Source organism: Lissotriton helveticus, chromosome 1_2 (genome assembly GCF_964261635.1).
Source record: "Lissotriton helveticus chromosome 1_2, aLisHel1.1, whole genome shotgun sequence".
In the NCBI taxonomy this organism is placed as follows: Eukaryota; Metazoa; Chordata; class Amphibia; order Caudata; family Salamandridae; genus Lissotriton; species Lissotriton helveticus.
The window spans coordinates 445,479,402-445,492,607 of NC_136058.1; the positions used below are offsets into that span (position 1 = coordinate 445,479,402).

The 13,206-nt window shown below is 46.3% G+C and overlaps 1 protein-coding gene across 1 annotated transcript in view; it reads right to left on the reverse strand.

The window, feature by feature from the left end:
- LOC144805539 (uncharacterized) overlaps window positions 1-7,205 on the reverse strand; it is a 165,749-nt gene extending 158,544 nt beyond the window's left edge. Inside the window, exon 1 of the mRNA XM_078672074.1 lies at window positions 6,903-7,205. The gene's annotated coding sequence lies outside the window, so the exon portion shown is untranslated. The remainder of the gene's footprint in view (window positions 1-6,902) is intronic.
- Between the last annotated feature and the right edge of the window lie 6,001 nt (window positions 7,206-13,206).

Genomic DNA, 13,206 nt, shown 5'->3' on the forward strand with positions numbered 1-13,206 from the left:
GAGAAAAGTGCTAGAAGAGGATGAAGAGTGGAGGCCCTGGGCAGAGGGGCTTGAGAGATGTAGAAGAGAGGAAAGAAAGAAAGAAAGAAAGAAAGAAAGAAAGAAAGAAAGAAAGAAAGAAAGAAAGAAAGAAAGAAAGAAAGAAAGAAAGAAAGAAAGAAAGAAAGAGAGAAAGAAAAAAAGAAAAGTAAACCGGATGTAGGGGAGAAGGTGGCTGCAACAGGTCAGAAGGGATAAAGGGGAGAGCTAGAGAGAGGTAAGGTTTAAAGGAGAACAAAGAGGGAGAAAGGGTATAATAAAGGTAAAGGGGGTGTCAGATAATATGGAAGAAAGAACGGGAGCTGTACATGATTAAGAGTGAGGAGAACAAGCATTGGCATAGCCAATAGGTCTCGCCTTTGGGACCTTGTAATTATTTTGCCATGTAGCACGCATATAGAATTAATATATGAATACTATATATAAATTAAAAATTATGGAGCAGAGTTTGGAACTCGAGCATGGAAACATAAATAAACATGTGTCCTAAGAAACCCACTGCTCCATTTGTGGTTGGAGGGGGGGACTTTTAACATGAAGTATCACACTTCAAATCCCTCCTCCATGTGTCACATACACCCGAGCAGCATAGAATGTAGCCTTTTAAAATTGCCACTACTTAATTGATGTGCGCCACCAATGCTAAATCCGGCCCTGGACAAGTGCAACACTTTCAGCCAGTCTGGGCTTTTTACCATGCAGCAGAATGCATTCTGGGACGTGTGGTTTAATTTGTCATCTATGTAGGTGCTCAAAAAAACATGTGGACAAAGCGCTGTTGTCTAAAAGGATGGAGGTCTCACATATGACAGACCTCCAGTTGGCAACTACGTAAGAGACTTCAAAGAAGAATGAGTTGCGCTGAGGTATCCAGATTATTCAACGGTGGACTCTCTTCACCCTACTTGTAGGCGGAACGGCACATTCCTGGCGCCCAAGTCATCCGGTTTGCAGTTGAGTGAAGCTGTGTTAAAATAGCTCCCCATAGCGTACAAATGCATGGAGAACATAAAAATCATCTGCCCCTCTCTTCCAACACCAACTGCATGCTGCGAGGTGGCCATGTGAGCGCGTGAACCCATAAGTGGCAGAATGGGGGATGGGCAGCATTCGGTAAAAGAAGAATCAGATTCCAACACGATCCCTGCCCCATGCCCCGGAGCAAAATAAAGAAAATCTGGTGCAGTAAGCAGGAATGTAGGGCTTCCTGTGCAACTCAACAGACTAAGGGAATCTGAGCAGGGAGCGGTGGGGTGAAGTGTGCTCATGTGCACCGATACAACATGTTTGTGTGAATTTGACGTATCCACTTAGGTGAACCTACGTCCCTACGTCCAAATGCAAAATGTGAACTCCGCTGCACGCTCACAAATAAAATGTACTGAGACGCGCATGCATATGGAGCAGCTGCACAGATTCGGGCCCCTCAAAAATACACAAGTGCACTTGATGCACACCCAGAACACACTAATCGAGTCAAAAACTGACACACACACACAAAGCACGCGGACGGGGTCTGACAGGCAGATATGTCACAGTGCGTCCCCAGTGGCACCTAATGATACACATGTGGAGCAAACACACTGTCGCTAATTAGAGCAGTAAGCATTTTCCGAGGAGCTTCTAACAGCCCTTAATGATGGAGCGGTGGCAGCACTCGTTGGACTCGATCGAGGAATATACAATATGTTCTACAGGTGGCATCCAAGCCAATCGATATAGTTACGTTATGCGAATTAAGAACCGATGGTGGTGCTTGTTAATACTGGGGTCTTCATTTTATGTGCATAAAGCTAAAACGGAGTTGTGAGTCAAACTGGCAGTATCAAGTTAACGAAACAGTTGTCCAGCATAATAGCTTTGTCTATGAAACTAGGCTGTATACATCCTCTTGATCAAAGCATTGCTACGCACCCACTCCTTCATTCTTCAAAAATATTTACTCCCCGTACATGAAATCTCATGAGATCTAAAACAATCAGTTTTGAAATTATCTGTCAAATGGGAGTCTCGTGAGGCTCTGAAGCCTACTTATTGTGTTCAGCATGAAGAAACTTAGTACCTTTCACACGGTCACTTTGTGCTTCTAGGCACTTAAAACACTACGATTGTTATTTAGGTTGCTTTAAGTGTCCTACAGCACACCAGAGAGGTGCCCTAAGGGCCTGCATCAAAGTGTGCTATAATGCATTTGCCAGTTAACAAAGACAGCGTTCCATCTAGTTATCCGCTATCATAACCTATTCCTAGGCCCACTTGTGCCAGTAGCAGTTCCTTTGAAATGCTGCTTCTTTGTCGTCGCCACAGATAATGCATAAAGGGCCTTCTCACCAGGAAATGAAGGTTTAGGCTCAAACAGTGGTCACTTGGGCAGCATACGGTCTATGAATTGGAGTGGAATGGGTCTTTTACATGTCTAGAGCCAGCAAGCATGAAGCATAAAAATCTTACGTGCATTTGGATAGTCAGCAGTGCTATTAGGACAGGTGAGAAGCGCGGCCTTCATGTATCATTGAAAGTGATGTTTCACAAAACGCATCACGTTTATATTAATGGCAAGAATTCAGTCTCAAAAACATCAGCGGAGAAATCGAGTGATACCAGATTTCTTATACCTGCGTGTATTGTCCCCAGCACACGTCCCGAAAGATACAGAAATATATTAATATTGAGGATCTTCATTTCTGTGAACGTTTGATCCAGTTCAGAGACTGCTTCAGCGCACAATGTTTTTCCTGTCAAACTGGAGGCGATTCGCAAACACTATTCACTTTTTCATTAGTGTGGGAACTGTAGAGGAACTCGATGGTCTAAAAGCGCACCGACTTCAAGGCAGGAAGGAAAGGCCAAGCGCTCAGATACATTATACAGTGTACTATGCCTTGATTAACTCAGAATAAACATCCATCTGGTGGTAAGACAAAGTTATGCTGAATGACTGCAGGAAGTGGGAAAAGGAAGGGCCACGCGGCTCACTGAGAACATCAAAGTGGCCGCAAAAGTGATTACAAAGGCTGAAGTCGGACAAATGGTGCGCGCGCCCGGCGCACAGGCACTGTACCTCATCCGCCTTTAGCCTTTGGGAGCACTTTTGAAAGCCCCTTATCTCGCCAAAGCATCGCTAACGCGATGGCTTAGACGAGACCTAAAAAGTGGGCTCAAAAGGGTGGAATGAAAGAAGGAGAGAAAGGATAAAAGGGTGACAGGAGAATACAAACACAGGCAGGAAGGAAGATAAGGCTGCAGTCGGAGGCTAAGGGGTAGGAGTAAGGTCTTGTGGGGTGTTGTAATTTATAGTTTAGCAACCATTATATGCTATCACCTTTCCATTTCTTCCTGTTCCTTTCTGCTTCACTCTGCTTCCCCGCTCTTGCTATGTCTTGGTACTTACCAAGTTTCCACTGACGGTTGGAATGTCAGTTGAGATTCAGGTGGGAGACACTGACTGAACAGCTGTTATTGTGAATACAGTACTCTTAATTTAAATACGGCTTTCTAGTACTTTATAAAATGGGGTTTAATCTGGGTGTCAATCTTGTCCAGTTTTTACCTGAAGCTCAACCCCACTTGCCTCCTGTGATCGTCAGCCTCGATGTGGAGCTTCTCGGGGCTATAATTAGTTATAACAGCATCAAGAGTCACCAATATGTCAATGATACTCAACTCTACTTGAAAGGCTCCTCTGCTCCAGCCACCCTACACCTCAAACACTGCCTGCAACTTATCTAGTCAGGCAGAGGAGGGTCTTGAGGAGAGACCAGAGGGAGGGTAGGAATATGACAAAGCCATTGTATCAAGAGACATGAATCTGAACTGATGTAAACCCCAACTTTCACTGAATGCCAGGTCACTTAGATGCACCCTAACCATCAATGTCACCCTCAAGGAACACACTGCTAAGAAAGCAAAAAAAGCCTGGTACCATCTCCCTCTACTAAAGAAAGATAAACCACTCTCCCTGAACACAATTTCAGGACAGCTGTTCAAACCGTCCGGATGGTGGTTGTGCACGCTGCAGTGCGCTCCTTGATGGCCTCCCAAACGCCATGCTAGTCCCGCATGAGGGTATCCTACTCATATCAGCAGGTCCTACCAAGGGTCTAAAGAAATATAACCTCATCACCTTCAACTTGATTGAAATCAATTTGCTCCCCTTGAACATCCAGTTGCATCGTTTAGGGTCATCACAACCAGAACACCTGAATGAATGAATGAATGAATGAATGAATGGGAATTTATAGAGCACATGGCTACCCGGGAGCCTCCCAGCGCTAGGCTAACCTACTGGTCCAGAAGACAGAGCAAATGAATGCCTTAAGGGAATAGGAAGGTTTTTATCGGTTTCCTAAAGGAGTGGTGACTGCATTCGGTCCGGAGGTAGAGAGGCAGAGCGTTCCAGAGTCTGCCACCACTTCTAGCACGTTTTATTCTAGGGGTTACGATGACATGAAGGGCACCCGAGCGCAGCTGTCTCGTAGCTTTGTAAGGCTTGAACCATGGCTGAGATCAGAGGCGGGTCTAGCCCCTGAAGTGATTTATGAACAATACACTGGGATTTGAAACTGATTCGCTCTTTCACTGGCAGAGAGTGCAAGAGACGGAGAGCGGGTTTTGCGGAGGACAGTTTTGGCATTCCCGTCAATAGTCTGGCTGCGTAGTTCTGGATAACCTGCAGTCTGTGGATTACCGAGGTGGGGATCCTAGGTAGAGCGCATTACCATAGTCCAGTCTGGAGAGCAGAATGGACTGGACCATGGTTTTCTTGGCTTGGGGAGGAAGCAGGGGGAGCACTTTCCTAGCCATTCTAATTAAGCCAAAGCAGGTTGCCACTATCTTGCTGGCTTGCATTTGGAATGTCAATTTATAATCCAGCCAGATGCCCAGGCACTTTATTTCAGGCTTGGGGGATTGGACTGAACCCATGCATGCTGGCCAGATGGTTCTAAGGGCAGAATTATCAAAGTTACCCAGGGTCATGATCTCGGTCTTACCTCCATTAAGTTGCAGATGGAAGGACCCCATCCAGTTTACCACTTCCGTGACACAGGCTTTCAACGTCGTGGAGTGAGGTGCGGATTGGATTAGGGCTACAACCAGTTGGGTGTCATCGGCGTAGGTAACCATATGGATCCCAAAAGGAGCTACAATAGATGCCATGGGGACCATAAACACGTTGAAAAGTGTCTGGCTCAGCGACGAACCCTGAGGGACGCCGCACTGGAGGAGCCAAGTTTTGGAACTCATGCCATCTTATAAGACCGGGGACGTACAGCTTTCCATGAAGGAGCGCAGCCAGCTCAGGGCGGTGCCAGATACTTCTAACTAGCCGGGGCGGTGAATCAAGACCTGGTGATTCACCTTGTCGAAGGCTGCGCTCAGATCTAATAGAATGATCGCTGCTGCTCCTCCGGCATCTAGCAGTTTCCTACTTTCCTCAACGACCGCCAGCAGAGCAGTTTCTGTGCTCTGTCTAGGCCGGAAGCCAGTTTGTGAGGGGTGGAGCAGGTTGGAGGTTTCTAGGAACTCAGAGAGGCTTCGGTATTTGCAAGCACGGTACTGGGAACTCAGTGATCAAGTCTGCCTTATGGCTGATAGACATCTTCTCCCTTATGAGCTGTGGCTTATTACGCGCACGCCAGATAAAAAGCTAATATCAGATTTATATAGGATGCTGCAGGCCAGACATGCTCACACTTATAGTTCCGGACGGGCGCACTGGGAAAGGGAACTGGGCAGGACACTCAGTCACAAAGCGTGGGAAGGGATATACTATAGGGCCCGTCACTCAGCCTATCACATGGGACTCACTGAAACCTTCACCAAGGTAGTGACCTATTGTTATTATACCCCAGAGCGCCTTCACTCAATAGACCACATTTGAGAAGCGACATGGCAGATGTGCCGTTCATTCTACCACAAGTGCATACAGCCTAGGGCACTTGTAATAGGACGGATGGGATATCTGCCACGACCATGGTAGATGTCCTGTTCATTCTACCACAAGTGCATACAGCCTATGGAACTTATAATACGACGGATGGGATATCTGTCAAGACCATGGCAGATGTCCCGCTCATTTTACCACAAGTGCATACAGTCTACGGAACTTGTAATACGACGGATTGGATATCTATTATGACCATGGCAGAAGTCCCGTTCATTCCACCACAAGTGCATACAACCTACGGAACTTGTAATATGACGGATGGGATATCTGTCACGACCATGGCAGATGTCCCGTTCATTATACCACAAGTGCATACAGCCTATGGAACTTGTAATACGACGGATGGGATATGGCTTCTGCTGCCATCCTTGCTCTACCCTGAACGTGACTCTGAAACTTGGGAACCAGGTGCGACTCTCTGCAGCAGCTCAACATCCTGTGACTCTGGGCAAATACCTTATTTATTTATTTTGAAAGTTTCATAGAGCGCGAACAAGATCCTTGCGGATATCAGAGCGCTTTACAATTAGAGAGGTTAATTATACAAAAGATAAATGCAGGTAAATCACGTATACATAACATCTCGTGCAACGTAAAGCAATAGGGTAGAAAACAGGAAAGACCAGTTGATTCAGGACAATGGCAAATATAATGACTAGGTTGTCTAGTTGGTCCCTGGTCATAATAAGGAATACTGGTGAAGGTACGAATGTTGTCAGAATTTCCTTGGTCTATTTCCAGGTGAATTTTGCCATGATCTTAATTTTACTGTGCCTAAAAAAATGAATGTGACCTTGTGTAATGTAAGTAGTGGTCCTGTACATAACTTTGGGTTGAGCATGTAATATGTAATAACTGCAGAAAAAGGTAAAAGCAAATCATTAACACTAAAAAGGAAAAACAAATAAATACCCACTTAGTGGCTGATCTTTACACAGTGAACCCAGAAATCCTGGATAAACAGCAGCTTCCCAGCGAAAACTGTGTGCTCTTAGGCACATATGTTATTTGACCGAAACTCCTTCTACTTCATAATTATGGATTAAAGTGTCTTCAAAGACGGAGTTCAGGATACCGGCTGGATAACAACCTGCCTTTGATTTCATGGGCCCCAATGTCGCCTGATATCGGCCTGGTCCATACACAGGGCTGACCTGGGAAGGGTCTGGCCTCTTAGTTCACTAATGTACACATGGCAGCGTTTTAAGAGGCAGGAGGGAGATTCTATAAAAAAAAAAAGAATAATAATATGGATTAGGATGATGTATTGTCCCCCATTAACTTCTATTGAACAGATGCAATTTTAAGGCGGGAGAGAGTCAGAGAGAGGTTTATTTTGGCTCGAGGAGTCGAGCCAGGAACCGGGTTCAAGCCAGAGCCGAGCCAGGCAAAGAGCTCTGCTTTCCCTGCTGTCTCTCACGCTTCTCGCGGTCCGCCCCATCCAGGCCCCCCGCATGGAACGCCCTCCTCCTCACCCGCGTCTGCGGCGCTCCTCGTCAGGCGGGCCCGGCCTCCAGCCGCTCTCTCGGGGCTCAGACCGACCCCGGGGCTCCGGCTGCACCTGACTCCAGACACAGGGAAGAGGCCTGGAGGTCAGAGAGGGGCGCGAAGCGCATGCGCGGAGCGCAGGCAGAGACTGCCAGGAGGAGCACGGCCATTGGAGCATTCGGCAGAATAGGAACACCGCAGGCACGGTCGGGGAGAGGTGCGCATGCGCGGAGAGCAGACACTGACCACCATGAAGAGCCCCGCCATTGGAGCATCCCCGGAAAAGGAACTTCGCAGACAGAGGTCGTGGTGACGTAGCATTTGCGTAACTTCCGCTCTGCCTCGTCTCTCAGCTCTCTTGCTGCTACGGAAATAAGAAATGTCCTCGCTACAGAGAAGGAAACTTGTACTTCTGTTATGAACGCGGAGGCGAGGATTATGCACAACGTTATTCACTTTTTATTAACGGCAGTTTCAAAGTTAAAAACAGAAGTTTAAATGACACTGCCACAATACAACTCCCATGAGTCCGTGGGGCGTGTCCATGACAACCATCAGCCAATAGCAGCGCAGTCCGTCAATGCAGCCATCTCTCCTGCTGCTGCAGCCCTTGACTCTGCTTCACTCCATCCTAGAACCAGAGACAACAAATAAACAAACCCTTTATTCATCCAGTGAAACAATTTACAAATACCAGACTCATAATCATGCATGAAAAAGACAAAGAGCTATCTAACCAAGCAACTATTTATCAGAGCAAGTGATAACTGCAATCAATACCATCTGAGTGCACATCAATGCATAACAGAATCCATACAAGAGCACAGAGGAACCCCTAATCAAAACCAGATACTTCCTGGTACTCAGAGTTGGTAATATCCCACCAATAATAGCCAGGAAAGAAAACATATACACCTACTGTAATCCAGGCCAGTGGGAGGGTAACATATCCCCAATATGATCCGGGTGGGATCATGTCAAAAAGAATACTTACCACCAGTTATGCTGCCTCATAAATATGTTTAAAGTGAAACCTTTTCAAAGGTGTATTCTGAGGTTTGATATTCCGCATTCATATTGTCCTCCAATCCAGGGGCGTAGGAGACACTAAAATTCTGGGGGGGACAGGCACAGCCTTGTGGACTTCCCATTGACCCTATACAAAACACCGCCCGTTCAACAAATACAATCGCATACTTTCAAAGTGAAATATTAAGAAAAGCAGGTATGTTGTCACAGTTTGCATGTAGGCTTCTTTGTTATTTCATATAGTAATCAGGCCAAATGTTAAAAAAACATGTATATGAATCTGGTCTCCAGCAATTTTCAGGCAACAATAAAAATGTGAAGATAACTTTGGTGATCAATGTCCTTTATTGAGAGAGATCGGAGGTTTGTCTAGTGGAAGTTTTGACTCTTAGTAAGGTAGCCACAATGTGTTAATATGCCTGCTGCAAAGAACGTGTACCACGTAGATCACAAAATGTATATCATGTAAATAGGTCAGTGAGTTACTGCTTTTGTCTGAGAGATTCTTTTGGTATTTGCAGTTTATAAGTTAAAATCCTAACATAAAACAGTGAGCTATTAACCATCATCAAAGAACTGCATGAAAACTTCAAGGTATAGATTAGAACGTTATGATTTTCCCCCAGTCTTTCCTTATCCTAATGTTGCAAAATTGGTTCATTAGTATAGAAATCAATTCTGATTATTAAAGGGAACCCCACAACCATGGTGTTATGTTTTAAATTCTGAGTTTGTGCTTCTTTAGTGTTGCAAAGCCATCCTCTGCCCTGGGCACTCCTGACCCTGACTGACCCTGTCCTCTGCTCGAACAGGCACAGGGCCAGTGCTATTCTGAAAGAGACACCTAAAGATACTGTGAAAACACCTACATACACTAGGGTGCACTATGGGTTAGGGTACTCCTATGATTGGCATGGCCTCTCCTATAAGGCCCTAGTACAAGGGCAGGGGATTCGAACTACCTTTAAGTCCCTAGAATATAATAGGGCATGGCAGATTTGAGGCCAGCAGCCCTTTCTGCATTTGCATGTGTGCACTGCTGAAGCCTGAGGTCAGTTTAAAAGTAGCCCTTTGTTGTAGGACTGCTTTTAAAATGCAAATTGTGCCCAAACTCGACTTTTGGGTTTGGGGAACTTGCAAATTGATTAACTACAATGCTGGGGCAAAATTAAGTTAAGTGGAAAAATGTTTTCACTTAACTATGGCTATATCATATTTGCCACATAATACATCATCTGCTGCTTAATCTAACGATTTGACCCAAAACAATTTTGTTGCTCAAACGGATCAAAAATTAATAAGATAAATGTGACTTATGTTGCTGTGAAGTGTAAGGCCCTTTGCAAAGGTTGACTGGTCACTTTTTCCACTGCTGCATTTGTATGTTACACAGGTACTAATGAGGCAAAAGCTTTGCAGAGGCTGTTAGTATGTATAAATATGTGAAAATAATAAATTATCATAAAATGCACTGCATTACGCTGCAGCCTTTTTATTGTTACATAATTTAGTCAACACTGCAACATCTTTTTGGCCTCCATTGCTGCATAACTCCAGTGGTTCGAAAGCAGGCTGCACATGTTAAAAGTGCTTGGGCATGAAGCAGAGACCATGAAGTTTGCTAACTTAGGGGCTGATTATGATGGCAAGCAGACTTCAGTCTGTCCGCCATTGAATCGAGGAATGGGACCGCTGGCCTTCAAGGTGGCGGCCCCACGATAGGCATTACAATGCGACCACCACTATGGCATTCGCAGTGCCTATCTTTTACATTGCAGCAGGTGCTGCTGGCTGTATCATCCGCCGCAATGTAAACAAGCATATACAATGCAACGGTCTAGCCTTTGCAAAAGTTAGAGCTATTGGCATTGTAAATGACAATTTTTTTATTAATGTGCTGGTTTTGAAAACAGATAAATAAATGGCATTGTCATTTACAATGCCAATAGCTTAATCTCTCGCAAATGCGAGACCTATTGCATTTGCACCCACACGCACAGAGCGACACACACAGAGCCACACGCACAGAGCCACACGCACAGAGCCTCACCCACAGAGCCACACACACACACACACATAGATGTGGTGGATGTGGGGGTGGTGGATCTGGTGGATGTGGTGGTGGATGTGGTGGTGGTGGATGTGGTTGTGGTGGTGGATGTGGTTGTGGTGGTGGATGTGGTGGTGGTAAATGTGGTGGTGGTAGATGTGGTGGTGGATGTGGTGGTGAATGTGGTGGTGGATGTGGAGGAGGATGTGAATGTTGTGGTGGTGGATGTTGTGGTGGTGGATGTCGTGGAAGTGGTGGATGTGGTGGTGGATGTGGTGGTGGTGGGTGTGGTGGTGGTGGGTGTGGTGGTGGTGGATGTGGTGGATTTGGTGGTGGATGTGGTGGTGGATGTTATGGTGGTGGATGTTGTGGTGGTGGATGTTGTGGTGGTGGATGTCGTGGAAGTGGTGGATGTGGTGGTGGTGGATGTGGTGGTGGTGGGTGTGGTGGATGTGGTGGTGGTGGATGTGGTGGTGGATGTGGTGGTGTTGGTGGATGTGGTGGTGTTGGTGGATGTGGTGGGGTAGTTTGTGAGCTACAGCATATAATGTTACGAATCCAGAACATCTGAAACATACAGAAAAAATGCAAAGTAAAGGCTTTGGTGAGCGCGGGCAAGTGACCTCCATTGTTTTAGTCGTGGATGGTGCATTTTTTTCAATATGCCAGTATAAGGGTGCCACTGAGACACGGCATCGTGTATTCAACGGCTTTACCAAGTAATGCAAACCACTGTTGTAGAGTCCGAGCGCTTCCATATTTACATAGGATCGTATGAGCCTAACGGTAAAAAAAGGACACGCTGCCTTCAACGCCCCTTAAAAGAAATAAAGCTAGTACAAGCACAAATAACGACTTAGGTCATTTATGACTGCTTTGATGTTTACATGTTTCTCCGACCTAACAAATCGAAACTATGCTTTATTATACTGACAGCACTTAGGCCAACAAACTCGACATGCGACGGCTCTCACTCTATGCTAAAATTCATCAAGTGTCTGTCCTATGCTTTTTCTGGTTACATGGAAATGCATTTATAAAGAGAGCACGTCACTTCCGTTCATATGTGTGATAGCGTGATACAGTCTAGTGGTTAGGGTGGAGTTAAGGGGAGGAACAGGAACGGGAGGAGCCGGGGGACAGGAACTGACACACTTAGAGTAGGGACAGGGACCATAGAGGAAGCTTAATAAAGAGCTCTTATATATATACATGTGTAGCGTCATTATTGTAGTAGGATACTACAGCTGGCGACGAGGGTGGGATCGGGCACATCGTGCAATCAGTGATGATCCCGTGACGCTGCATGACCCTGTCCCCGGTGGCGCGAGTGAGAACTTTGCCCTCGCGACCACCGCGACGAAAGGAAGCACCGCGGCGAAGACTGAGCCACCAGGAACACTGCCTGCGTGTCCTGAAGCCTCGTGGCTGTGGAGGCTGCGTGGAGCGTGGCGCGCTGCAAGTGAGTGCCGTGAAGAATGCAGCTAGCGCGATCGCGCGCCAAAAGAAATTCAAAGCTCACCCCCGAAGCGTGAGTCTTAGAAGGGACAGAGGACGCGACGTCGGGAGCTCACCCCGGTCGTACCTGTGCCGTTTGCTGCTGCGGTGGAGGCAGCGACAGCCTCTGCATCCAAAAGGAAGCCCCTGCACCCGGTGAGTGTGGCGAGGGGGCCGAGAGACTGAAACACTGGGGAGAAAGCCAAGTCTCGTGAGAGCCAAGACTTCACAGCGGCGGCCATCTTTAGGTCAGGCAGCCACCGACATCTCCTATGTGAGGACTGTGAGCGGCCATTTTAAGGTCAGGCGGCAAGGAGAGAAACAAGCACATGCAACTGTAAGAGAGAAAGCAAGGAAACAAGCACTGGCGAATGGAAAGGGACAAACATTGATAAACATAAACAAACAAGCACTGGCAAAGGCAAATGCACGAACGTTGACAAGCGTGAAGGAACAAGCCCTGGCAAAGATACAAGAACACGCATTGGCAAATGTAAGAGGTGAAATAAGAAACACAAGCACAAGCTAATGCAAGAGGCTAAACGAGCAAACACAAGAGCCAACACAAGCAAGCACGAATAAATGCCAGAAGTGCAATATGTAAACAGGCGCAAACAAGGACAACAGTAAGCACGACAAGCATTGGTAAAGGCAAGAAATACAGATGAAGCAAGCACGAGCAAGCACAAGTAACCAACAAAGACGACCTTGAGCACCATCGAGCACTGATACAAGCACCAAGAAGTGTGATGAATCGAAGTGACTTTAGCAACAATTACACGCCAAGGCAACGATAAACATAACAAGCACAAGCCAGTACAAAGCTCGAATGCGACAAACGGAAGCAAATGCAGATCCAGAAGCAGGAGTAAACAAACACCAAAGAAGCCTCTCTCATTAACTAAGTGACTGGACAACCTGCACTAGTCTGAAACAAAACGCAAAAACAAGATGTCAACGTTGTCACGTATCATTGCGGAAGCGCCGACCACCACCTTCAGTTAGCACGCAACACAGAAGAAAGCGGGAGTTTGCGGCGCCACGAGTCACGCACAGTGCAGCTGAATGGTGGCCATTTTGAACTCAGGAAATCCAAGCTCAACTCACTGAAGCATACCGAGAAAGAAAACAGGAAACAAAGTGAACAGTCCTGTGA